A 12,614-nucleotide genomic window follows, 5' to 3' on the forward strand; every position below is an offset into this window, starting at 1 on the left:
AAGAAATTAAACAGTATCTAAATAAATGGCAAAACATTCCATATCCATGGATCAAAGGCTTAATATTGTTAAGATGACCCCCAAATTGCTCTACAGCTTCTAACCAATCCCAATCAGAATTCCAGCTGGCTTCTTTGTAGAAATTGGTAAATTGATCCTAAAATTCATATGGAATTACAAGGAACCCAGAATAGCCAAAACTATCCTGACAAAGAAGAAAAGTTAGAGGACTCACACTTCTCAATTTCAAAACTTACTAAAAAGCAACAATAATCAAAATAGTGTGGTACAGACCTAAGGGTTGACATAGAGATCAACAGAGTAGTTGACAGTTCAGAAATAAACCCAAATGTCAATAGTCAATTGAACCCCAGGTATTGGTTCTTCTGAGGGCTACAGAGACCCACAGGTTTTATGATCATGGCAGAGAGAGTTCAGTGCCATGTCAGTTGGCCCTTTTTTGGAGTTGGTGTTTCTGCGTGATGGAGGTGGACTCAGATGTGATCTCTTTTCACAAGCCTTTCCTGTTACTTTACCAGAATTGTAGTTGGAGCTGGGGTTTAAGATATATCCAGGGGATCTGAATCTCTGGACTGACCATGTGATAGCCAGGCCCTGAGCCTCAACAGACTTCAGCTCCTACTCTCTGGTTTATTGGACTTACCCCACTCAGCTAACATGGAGTTGAAGAGGTCAACCACCACACCATGGAGCCAAGAGTGCCTACAACTGAAAGTAGGAGGATTGCATCCAGCATCCATGTGGAATCTAAGCCCCCTCTTAACACAGATGTGGAATGGACACAACCAATCCAAGGTCCACAGGATGGAGGAATAGAATATGGATTAGAGGGGACTTACTGATCTTCTATTCATGAACTATTGTGATTAGTAATCAAAGAAAATGTGGCATTGGTGTGGAGAAAGTGGCCATGGTGGCTGCTGGGTGTGGTGAATGGGAGGAAGAGATGAGATGTGGAGGCGTTTTCGGGACTTGGAGTTGTCCTGGGTGGTGCTGAAGGGACAATTACCAGACACTGTATGTCCTCCCATGGCCCACTGGATGGAATGTGGGAGAGTGTGGGCTCTGGTGAGGACCATTGACCATGAGGTGCAGCAATGCTCAGAGATGTATTCACCAAATGCAATGAATGTCTCATGATAATGGAGGAGAATGTTGCTATAGGGGAGCAGTGGGATGAGGGGGGTGGGGGGTATATGGGGACCTCATTTTTTTTAATGTAATACTAAAAAAATGAATAAAGTAGATTAGAAATTTTAAAAAAAATACCAAAAAAGAAAAAATAGTCAATTGATTTTCAACAAGAGTGCCAACACCAGTCAATGGGAGAAAAAAGTCTTTTCAACAAATAGTACCAGAGCCCCTGGGTAGTCACAGGCAAAACAATTAAATTGGACCCTTACCTCAAACCACTTACAAAAATTAAATCAGAATGGATCAAAGACCTAAATGTAGGAGCTAATAGTATAAAAGTCTTAGAAGAAAATGTATGGGTAAATATGCATGACTTTGGATTTGGCAATGATTTAGATATGACATAAAAAGAACAATCAGCAACAGAAAAAAAATAGATAAATTAGATTTCCTCAAAATTTTTAAATTCTGTGATTCAAAGGTCACTCTCAAGAAAGTAAAAAAACAAACCACAGAATGGGAAAAAAATATTTGCAAATATTTGCAAATCTAGCAAAAGTCCACTATCCAGAATATAGAAAGAGCTCCTACAACTCAACAAAAGACAAACAACTCAATTTAAAAATGGGCAAAGGGTCAAATAGACATTTCTTCAATGAAGATATACAAATGTCCAACAAGTACCTGAAAAGATACTCAATGTCACTGGATAGCAGGGAAATGCAAATCAAAACAATGAGATGTCACTTCATACCCATAAGGATGTATAGAATCAAAAAGTCAGATAAGAACAAAGATGTAGAGAAAAATGGAACTCTATCATACATTATTGCTGGGAAGGCAAAATGGTGTAGCCACTTTAGAAAATAGTCTAGCAGTTCCTCAAAAAGGCAGCAATTCTCCTAGGTTTATACCTGTTGGAAACTGAGGCATAGTGGTCTCGCAAAGAGAGACGTGCTGTTTCCATGGCTACACTTTTAACATAGGAACGCAGCAATTAAGCCTTTCAAGTCAACAGGATAGAGCTGTTGGGGCAGGGAAAAATACGAGCAAACACATTTTGTAGTTTGAAAGGAATACTGAATCTTTGTACTCTGAGATAAGTTCTTTTATTTACGAGTATTGTTAATGTGTAGTTACACTGCTTGTTATCTCGATAGTTTGAGTATATATAAAGCCACATGTAGAAAATAAAGTTGTCTGAGGAGTCTCTACTCGCAGACCCCCTGATCCCAGCTCTCTCTTTCTCTCTCTCTTTGTTTCACTCTCTCTTTATCTCTTTCTTTCATTCCCGATACCCTTCTGGTCCAAATCTCCAACAATACCCAAGAGACATGAAAACATACGTACACACAAAAATTTGTAAACAGATGTTCAAAGCATTATTCATAATAGCCAAAAGGCAGAAAAAACCCAAATGTCCATCAAATGATGAATGGTTAAAATGTGGTATATCCATAAAAGGAAAATTATTTGGCCATAAAAAGGAATGAAGTACTGATAAACGCTATAACATGATGCACCTTGAAAACATCAAGCTAAGTGAAAGAAGCCAGTCACAAAAGACAACTTGGTATATGATTCCATCTATATGAAATGTCCAGAATAGGCAAATCTATAGCAACAGAAAAATTAATGATTGCTTAGGGCTGGGGCAGATGAGATGGTAGGGGGGTGGGTGATAGATGAAGGATATGAGATTTCTTTTTGAAGTGATGAAAATGTTCTAAAATTGACTGTGGTGGTCATTGTACAACTCTGTGAATATACTAAAAACCAGGATTGTACATTTTAAATGGGTAAATTGTATGATAAGTGAATTAAATCTCAATAAAGCTTTTTTTTTTTTTAAAGAAAGGATCCCAGGTAATAGATTATGAAGGAATGATAGACTATTATCATTCTTGCCAACCCCTAATGAAATGCTGGATGCAGACAATGATTATCATTGGCCACTAAGATCAGAGAAGAGACACTGAGACATATGGGCCTCCTGAGGGAAGTACATAAGAAATCTTCTTCCCAATCAAACCTGAATCACCTCAAGTCTCCAGATTTAACTAACAGTTTCCAGGAAATAAGGAGAACAGAGAAACATGTGGAACACCACCAGAGGGACGCCATCAACAAAATCCAGAATGTGGGAAACTACAGACCAAACAAATGCAGTTTCTTCAACAAACAAATTGCAAGAAAAGAGAAGAGAAGAAGGGAAGCCTATACGTTAATTAAGAGAGACTTTAGAGCATATCGACCAAATGCAATTTATGGACTTTGTGGTGTTTTTGTTTTTGTTTTTGTTTTCAGTAGCAAGAGAATTTAATGTAAAGTGAAAGAACACACTCAAGACAGGAGTGCAGGCACACTCATACAAGTTGAATGAGTTGTGCCTGCTGGGCTGGGGGTACTCTTTTGTTAAGGCTGGGCTCCCTGCTTCTTCCCCCTCCATATAAATTAGGACTTGTAAGTCCCAAAGTTCTCATTGGTGTGCCTTATGCAAAAGGGAGATTGAAATCTTTTTTCACTGGCTCCCTATTACTCGAGGAGTGGGAACTGTCCTGGGGATGGGTCAGTGAAGCATGTGGTGGTCAGATGATGGGTGGGTCTTTTGTCATCTGGTATCTTACCGCATTAAGCCTTGCACCCTAGGCCTTGGAAGCATGACTTTCCACTGCAGTCAGGTGTTATCTGATGGTGATTTTCGTTGATCCTCCTCCATTGCTGAGTTATCTCCCTCCTCCTACCTTTCCCTACCTCATTACCCCCTCAAAGAATTCCATCTCTTTTTCTTAAGGGGTGATAAAGGAGGATGATCTGTCTTCTATAACTACTTTGTGTTGTCATTGGGGTGTTGCCCCTGCCTATCACAGGAGTGGAATTCTCTGGCTACTAAATCTGAAGATCCCAAGGAAGGATAGGCTGGGAGGTTTTTGTTTGGGACCGGAGAAAATCCTTGCATGACCATCATTTTAAAGTGGAGCTGATGAAGTCTGGAAGATACAAATTTAATTAGTAGGTTGAATAAGCAGGGCCCAAAGATTAAGAGTAGAATGACCAGAACTAATGGCCCAAGAAGAGGAAGGAACCAAGTGAGGGAGAGAATAATGGATTTTACAGCCTCCCGGATGAGGAATCAAGCCCTAGTTTTTTGGTAATTTGGCTGGCTGTTTCTGTATCACCAAAAGCAATGGTAGCAAACAAGGTTTCAGCAGTTGCCTCTTTAGAGGAAGTATTGAGAGAGAGAGAGATGTACCCAGAAAGAAACAGGGTACACCACAGGCTGAATTGTTTTTAACTATTGTTTTTAACTATTGTTTTAACTATGTTTGTTAAGATGTTACTAATAGGGACATTATCAGTGAGGTGAGGTTTGGTATGACATATTGAATAGTCTGATTGATCTTGGATTGTTGCTACAGTGGCAGCTCAGCCCAGACTGTTAGAAGAAGCTGTGTGGATCTGGAAAAGAAGCCTAAGGGTACAAGCACAATTGTTTAGTAGGTGTCCAGAGGGAGATATTTTCTCCAGTGAGTAAAATAACAGTGGCACTTCCTCCCCTAGGACATTTGCTTAGAGTAGGCAACATCCAGGCTCACAATACACGTTAACACATGTTAACCCTCCATAGGAGTGGGCCGTAAAGCCAATTGTGTTTCTTTAGGTTCTACTCTCCTCACTCAGGCAAGTATTGCCCCTGTTGGTATGTCTTTCATGCAGCTGACATACTGTAGTGAGAACAGGAAGGTTGGCTCCAGAGTTCCACCAGCCAGTTGCACTGTGCCTTTTCACACTATGAAACAGAGCCAGTCTGGAGGTAGTGTGCACTGTAGAGCTAAGGAGACCGAGCCATCACTGGCTGGCAAAGCCAAAGGAATCTTCAGAAGCAGCATGCTTCCATCCACTTGGGGGCATGGCCGGGTGATGTAGCAGATCCCTTTATTCTTTCAGAGGCCATACTCACATGCCTCCACCACTGTCCAGGGAGGGAAGCCACGGTCTGGCAGGTGGGTTGAGATTATGTTCTGTGGCCAAAAGGACAGAGAGTGAAGGATGAGGTAGGAAAGGCCAGGAGCAGGTAGAAATACCAAAAGGCCAATACTTACTTTTCCCATCCCTTTGGTGGTTGCCAAAATCTCATGTTGGAGAGGCCCTGGGAGGTCTTGGAAAAAGACCTCAACCTAGGGTAGGAGGTTTCTTGACACAGTCGTGAGAAAGAATTCAAGGACTAGTCATATAGTAGCAGGAGAATTTAATGTAAAGTGAAATTACACACTCAAGACAGGAGTGCAGGTGTGCTCTTACCAGCCACACGAGTCACCTGTATTCTAATTAAAATGTATCAAATGTAAAAAAAATAATAACATTAGCCCATCCTGATCAAAATGGTAAGTAAGACACTTTAGGACTCTACCTCCCGTCCCCTCCAGAAGCTTTGAACAGCCAGCAAAAACTGGCAGAAACATCTTTCTCAAAGTTCCAGAAAAGTTACAAGCACTGAATCAAGAAAAAAGAAAACTACTTTGTTTAGTAGTAATATTTTGACAATGCTCTTTAATCATTAGTTTAAAAAGTTCAAAAACAATGCAAGTTATTGGTGGTAGGGTAAGATGTTATATATGTTTGTTTTGTAAGTTCACAACTATTACACACTTATTGTGTATTATGTTTATGTATGAATGATTTATTTCAATAAATTTAAAAAAAAATTTTTTTTAATTAAAAAGCAGTAGGATACCCTGGCACCCTGGCCGATCCTTCTCCATGTCTCACTGGCTTGGCACAGAGCCAGCTCAGGCTCCCAGTGTGGATCCTTGGTCCCAGGTCTAGAAGGAATAGAGTAACCCCCATGCACATACCGGGAGCATATACGTCTGGCCCATTCTGTCTGCGGGTGGCCTGAGGGACTCGCCATCCCAGAACTGGCCCTGGGTGTAGAAGGCAGCTCATGGAACTCTCTTACAGAAGGCTGTGGAAGAGCAGCCAAGCCGCTCTGCCTGAGGTCAGGATTGCTAGCTGTAGGACATACAATGCAGTGCTGGGGACTATGAGGAAAGGGTTTCCTAGGGAAGAGACGATACTCAGAACTGTGTAAATAGGGGTCACATACACATGCCTAAGACAAGACCATTAGCAGAAAGGATCAGGCAGGCCCCTATGTTCTGGCCTGAAGCTATTCTCTAAACTCTTTGTGTGCCTAAATCCTGAAGGGAGGCACTCTCATGGATCAACTGCAAAGACTGGGAAAGGTGGCTTGCTGTTGTTGTTATCATTGTTTGGTTAGCTCCTGGCACTCAAGGAAAGCTTTCTCATAACACTAGCTGGATACAAATTTAAGGAAAAGATGTCTCGAAGTCTAAATTCCAACAATAACTCGTTAAAATACCAAAATGTTCAGCTTTCAACAAAAGATTACAAAGCACACAAAGAAATAGGAAGTGATGGTCCAGACAAAGGAGAAAATTAAATAATTAGAAATCAACAATGACCTGGAGACACCAGACAAAGACTTTTCTTAAATGGCCCTAATTATGCCTGAAGAGCCAAAGGAAAACGTTATAACAAAACTACTGAAGGCCAAAGATAGAAATTTGAAAGCCACAAGTAAGAACAAATATGTCATGTACAAGGGAGCCTTAATAAAATTAAGTGCTGGTTTTTCATGAGAAACCATGGAGGCAAGAAGACAGTGGGATGACATGTTTAAAGTGCTGAAAGCAAAAACCTTATAACCGAGAACTCTGTATTTGGCAAAAACATCTTTCAGAAATGAGGGAAAGATAAAGACATCACCAGATAAACAAAAGCTGAGGGAATTTATCACCACTAGACCAGCTCTACAAGAGAAGCTAAAGAGGGAAGCAGGATGTGGCTCAAGTGATAGGGCTTCCACCTAACATATGGGAGGACCTGGGTTCGATCCCTGGGACCTCCTAGTGAAAAAAAAAGAGAAAGCATGCTTGCATGACAAGCCAGTGCCTGCACAGCAAGCCAGTGCCCATGCGGCGAACCGATTGCCTGCGTGGTGACAAATGCCAGTGCAAGTGAGCCATGCAGCAAAATGATGATGTGACAAAAAGAGACGAAGGGGAGAGTCAAGGTGAAGCGCAGCAGAAACCAGGTGGCACAGTTAACAAGGAACCTCTCTCCACATGAGAGGTCCCCAAGACTGAATCCCAGTGAATCCTAGAGGAGAAAAAAGCGAATGGATACAGACAGTAAAAACAGCAGGGCAGGGGAAGAGAAGGGGGAAATAAATAAATAAATCTTTAAAAAAAGAGAGAGAGAGAAGCTAAAGAGATTACTGCAGGTTGGAAGGAAAGGCTAATAGGCAATAGATTGAATCTACATGAAGAAATAAAGATCTCCAGTGAGAGTAACAACATGCATAAACATAAATGTCAGTACTATTGTATCATTAGTTTACAGCTCCACTTTTTACTTCCTGCAGCATCTAAAAGGCAAATACATTAAATGTAATGAGAAATCAGTGGTTTTGGACTCAATGTATAAACACGTAATTTGTAACAAGAACTACATAAAGGTGGGGGATGGATGGGTATATGAACATAGTTTGTATATACTATTTTTTTTTAAAGATTTACTACTTTTAAAAACTTATCTCTGCGCTCCCCCCACCCCCCGCCATTGTCTGCTGTGTCCATTCGCTGTGTGTTCTGTGTACACTTGCACCCTCAGCAGCACCAGGAAACTGAACCTCTTTTTTGTTGCATCATCTTGCTGTGTCAGCTCTCTGTGTGCGGCGCCACTCCTAGGTGAGCTGTGCCCTTACAGGGCACATTCCTCGTGCATGGGGCAGCCCCATGCAGGGGCACCCCTGAGTGGCACAGCACTTCTTGCACATGGCAGCTCTGTGCATGGCCAGCTCACCGTCCGGGTCAGAAAGCCCTGGGTCTCAAACCCTGGACCCTCCCATATAACAGGCAAACACTCTACCAGTTGAGCCATGCCTACTTCCCTAGTTTTGTATATACTATTGAAATTAAGTTGGTGTCAATGCAAATGAAACTGTTACAAATTTAGGATGTTAAATTTAATCTTCGCTATAACTACAAAGAAAATATTGGAGAATATGTAAGCTTATGGAGCAGAAATTAGAATACATGTTGCCAGGGGTGGGGGGAATGGGTTCAGGGAGTTAATGCAAAGTGGGTGTAGGGTTTCTGTTTGGAGAGAGAAAGTTTTAATAATAGAAGGTACCATACATTGTGAATGGGATTAATCCCACTGAGTGGTAATCTTGGGAGTGGTTGAGATGGGAAAGTTTATGTTGTATATATGTTCCCACAATAAAAAAAGAAAAAAAAAGAAGGGAAGAGCAACTAAAGTGACAAGGACAATTAAATGCAATTCTTAATCCTGGACAGGATCTAGCAAGGGAGGAAAGAAGGCTCAAAAAGAACATTATTGGAGCATATGGAAAAAATGAAGTATAGACTAAGTTTTGTATCAGTGTTAAGTTTCTTGAATATGATGACTGTACTTAAGATTATACAAGTGAATATCCTTGTTTTTAGGAAATGTACATGGTAATATTAAGGGTTCAAGGCACATGTGTATTACCTACATACAAGTATTCAGGAAATGGATTGATAGACATAAAGATAGCTAGATACACAGCCAGATGGCTAGATAGATGGACTGATAGAAAGATGGATAGATTGTAGAGTGATATGGCAAAGGTGGCAAAATGTTTAAAATTATGGATCTAGCTACCTGAGGGGATAGGGCTATGTTGGGAGTTCTCTGTATGGGGTTTGTACTGTTTTTGTAACTTTTTGGTAAGTTTGAAAGTATTTCAAAATAAAATGTTTTTGAAAAATTAATAAGAGGGGGGAGCAGATGTGGCTCAAGCAGTTGAGCACCTATCTCTCAGGTTTGGTTCCCAGAGCCCTCTAAAGAAGATAACAAACAACAAGCAGACATCAAGCAAAAATACAAAGAAGAAAACAAAAACAAGCAGACCATGAGCAAAAATCCTGAGCAAACAATGAGCAAAAACAAACAAGCAGGGAGTGGATATGGCTCAAGCAGTTAAATGTTTGTCTCCCACACAGGAGGTCTTAGGTGTGGTTCCTGGAGTATCCTAAGGAAAAAAAAGTAAAAATGGACAACAAGCAAAAAACAACAAGTAGACAATGAGCAAAAACAACAAGTAAACAGATGAGGGAGCCATCTGGGGGGTAGGGATTAACAAGAGGGAGTGGATGTGGCTCATGTGGTAGAGAGCCAGCTTCCCACATATGACATCCCAGGTCCAATCCCTGGTCCCTGGTACCTCAAAAAAAAATAATTTTTTTTAATGATCAAGTAAATTTAAACAGTGTGAATCTTTGATTATATTAAACTATCATTGATTTTTTTTTGCCATGAAATGATTTTTTGATTGTTTTTTAAAATCCTTTTCTTTTAGAAATGCATATGGAAATATTTATAAATAATATGACCTTTATTTCAAAGTAATCTAGTTGGAGGTAGGGAGAAGCAATTGGGGTATAGATGGAAAAAGACTGACCGTAAGTTTATCATTGTTGAAGGTAGGTAAAGGATACATGGGAGTTCATTAACTCTTAAATATGTTTAATATTTTCTTAATTTAAAAAAGGGGGGAGCGGAAGTGGCTGTTGCTCAAGCAATTGAGCTCCCATTTACCATATGGGGGACCTGGGTTCAATCCCTAGGATCTCCTGGTAAAAAAAGAAAAAAGGCATCCCAGACCTACGCAGAGAGGCACAGGCCTAAGTGGCATGGAGAGGTGCACCAAAAAGAAGATGACACAACCAGATAGGAAAAAAGGGGAGTGCGGGGAGCTGGTATCCCTGGGACCTACATTATGATGGTTAAATTCATTTGTCAACTTGATTAGGTTATGATGTTTAGTTGTTTGGTTAAGCAAGCACTGGCCAGATTGTTCCTTTAAACTATTTCAGGGATTTAAAACATTAATCAGTTGATTGCATCCACGGCTGATTACATCTTCAATCAACAAAGGAGACTGTCTTCAGCAAGGAGAGAAGTCTCAACCAATCAGTTAAAGGCCTTAAAAGGTAAAATGATGATTTTAGCAGTCAGAAAGAAAAATTTCTATCTCTACTTCAGCCAGTCAGGTTCTCCTGGTGTGGTGGTTTGGAGCTGTGGGTACCTCTAGAAAACCATGTTCTTAAACCTAATCCATTCATGTGGGTGTGAGCCCACTGTAAGTAGGACCTTTTGGTGAGGTTACTTCAGTTAAGGTGTAGCCCACCTTAATAAGAATGGGTCCTATTATTGGAGTTCTTTATAAGCAAAATGAAATTCAGACATAGAGATAGAAAGCCCATGGGAGCAGCCAGAAGCTGAAAATCAGTGAAACCCCGAAGAGAAGGGAGAGACAAGGAGACATTGCCACGTGACAAGCTAAGGACCAAAGATTGCTGGCAGCCAGCCCCAGAACACCAGGCTTCAGGGAGAAAGCATTGCCTTGATGATGTCTTCATTTGGACTTTTTTCCCTAACCTCAAAACCGTAAGCTAATAAATTCCCATTATTTAACAAAATCCATTTCATGGCATTTGCTCGTGCAGCCCAGGAAACAAAACAATGGGAATTCACAGAAACCTTCATCAGAGTTCCCAACTTGTGGCCCGCTCTATGGAATTTGGACTTGCCCATCCCCATGGTGACATGAGCCAATTCCTAGAATAAATCTCTTAATATTACATATAGGTATTATATATATATATCCCATTGGTTCTGTTTCTCTGGAGAACTCTAATACACACAAAAATCACTTATGGAGGAAGACAGGCAGCACACCAGGAAGGAAAGGAAGTCAGTCTAAGGTTAAATATTACTATGAATAAACTAACATGGTTTCTGGAGAATAAAGAGAAACAGCATAGAATGATTAAAAAAAAACAAAAAAACAACTCTGACCTAGAGCCTAGAGACCCAGATTCCAACTCAATTCTACTACCACTTCCCAGTTAATGATCACAGGCAAGGTACAGCCTTCTCTGAGCCTCATCATCCTCTCTTTAAAATGGGGACTGCAGACTAAATGACCTCTAAGCTGAGGTTAAATTCTTCCTCCTTAAAATTCCTTCCAAATGATGGTTATGTGCGGGCCCAACTCTAACTTTTTCAGGACCTAGAACAAGAGTATAAAAGCAGGGCCACTAACCATATGTCTAAATATTTAAAAATTAGAACTAAAGCTAACAAATTGTGGAATAAAACATGCTCTATCCTCCTATCTTGACAAATATACCTTCAAAAGGACTTAGAAGGCCCAGTACAAATTTAGTATTCACAGATTCCTTGCAGCTCCACAAGTGACATGCAGCATTAGAAGTATCAGCCCCAGTCTATGATTCACCCTTCTTTCCTCACCCCCAGCTCCCACATTTATAGAGAAAGGCCACAAATGCAGACACCTCAGCCCACATGGCCAACCTCTAGGCACATCACCCTCTAAATAGCCACCTCAATAACAATGGTACACACACTGATGACACAGTTCACCCTTGAAAGTGTAGATCCAAGGAAGAGGACTGCATAGGTCCTGGAAGCAGGCTAGAGGTCATAAGCCCAGGGAACTCCAGGTTCCAGTTCCCAGGAGCAAGGTCTAGAAGGGGAGACACAGGCTCCGAGTAAGCACACATCTGCTTAGCGCTACAGGCTTCTCCCCATGGGGACAGGCCGGGACTGAAGGGGGCCAGGGCAGGACTTTCCAAAGCTCAGGGCCCAGGGAAAAGGCCTCTCTTGCCCAGATAAAAGGATAATACTGGGTACAGCAGAGTTTCATCATATTATTCTCTCCATTTTTATGTAATTTTGAAATTTTCTATATGAAAACATTTTCTCTTGAGTACTAAAATAAAGCATGAAAAAAATCCTTTCAAAAACTGAGTTCAAAGTCCCCTGAGACTCTAAAATTCCTAGTCTTCATGAGTATCACTGAAACTTTCCTGCAGACTCAATTCCACAGAAACTGGCACTTTTAGACTCTTCCAGGATAATGAGTCCAGCACCACATATATTGTGACACAATGAATATTATTTGACAATGATCTGGATCTCATCCGCAGAGGGAACCATTTCCAGGGAATGCAAAAAAAAAAAAAAAACTAGAAACACAGTATGCATTCTCACCGTCCAAATTCAGCTTCCTACAACTGGAAACCTTTCAGACAGAGATAAAAGTGACCCAGAAAACAGATACAAAGAACTATCTCTCCCCTCTTCCTAGAAACAGAGAATGAGTCTTTTAACTGAGAAGCAGTTGTGTTTAATCACTGGAATATTCTAGACCTAATGGAAAAGAAATAATCTAAGCTCAAAGGCGTAGGCATTTTTCTCCCTCATTTATTTCAGAGGCAAACAGAAGTGAACAAGGAAAAAAAACAAAACAAAACCAGAATCCCTAAACTCCAGCCATGGCAGAGACTCCAGAGAGCAGA

This window comes from Dasypus novemcinctus, chromosome 8 (genome assembly GCF_030445035.2).
Source record: "Dasypus novemcinctus isolate mDasNov1 chromosome 8, mDasNov1.1.hap2, whole genome shotgun sequence".
Classification (NCBI taxonomy): domain Eukaryota; kingdom Metazoa; phylum Chordata; class Mammalia; order Cingulata; family Dasypodidae; genus Dasypus; species Dasypus novemcinctus.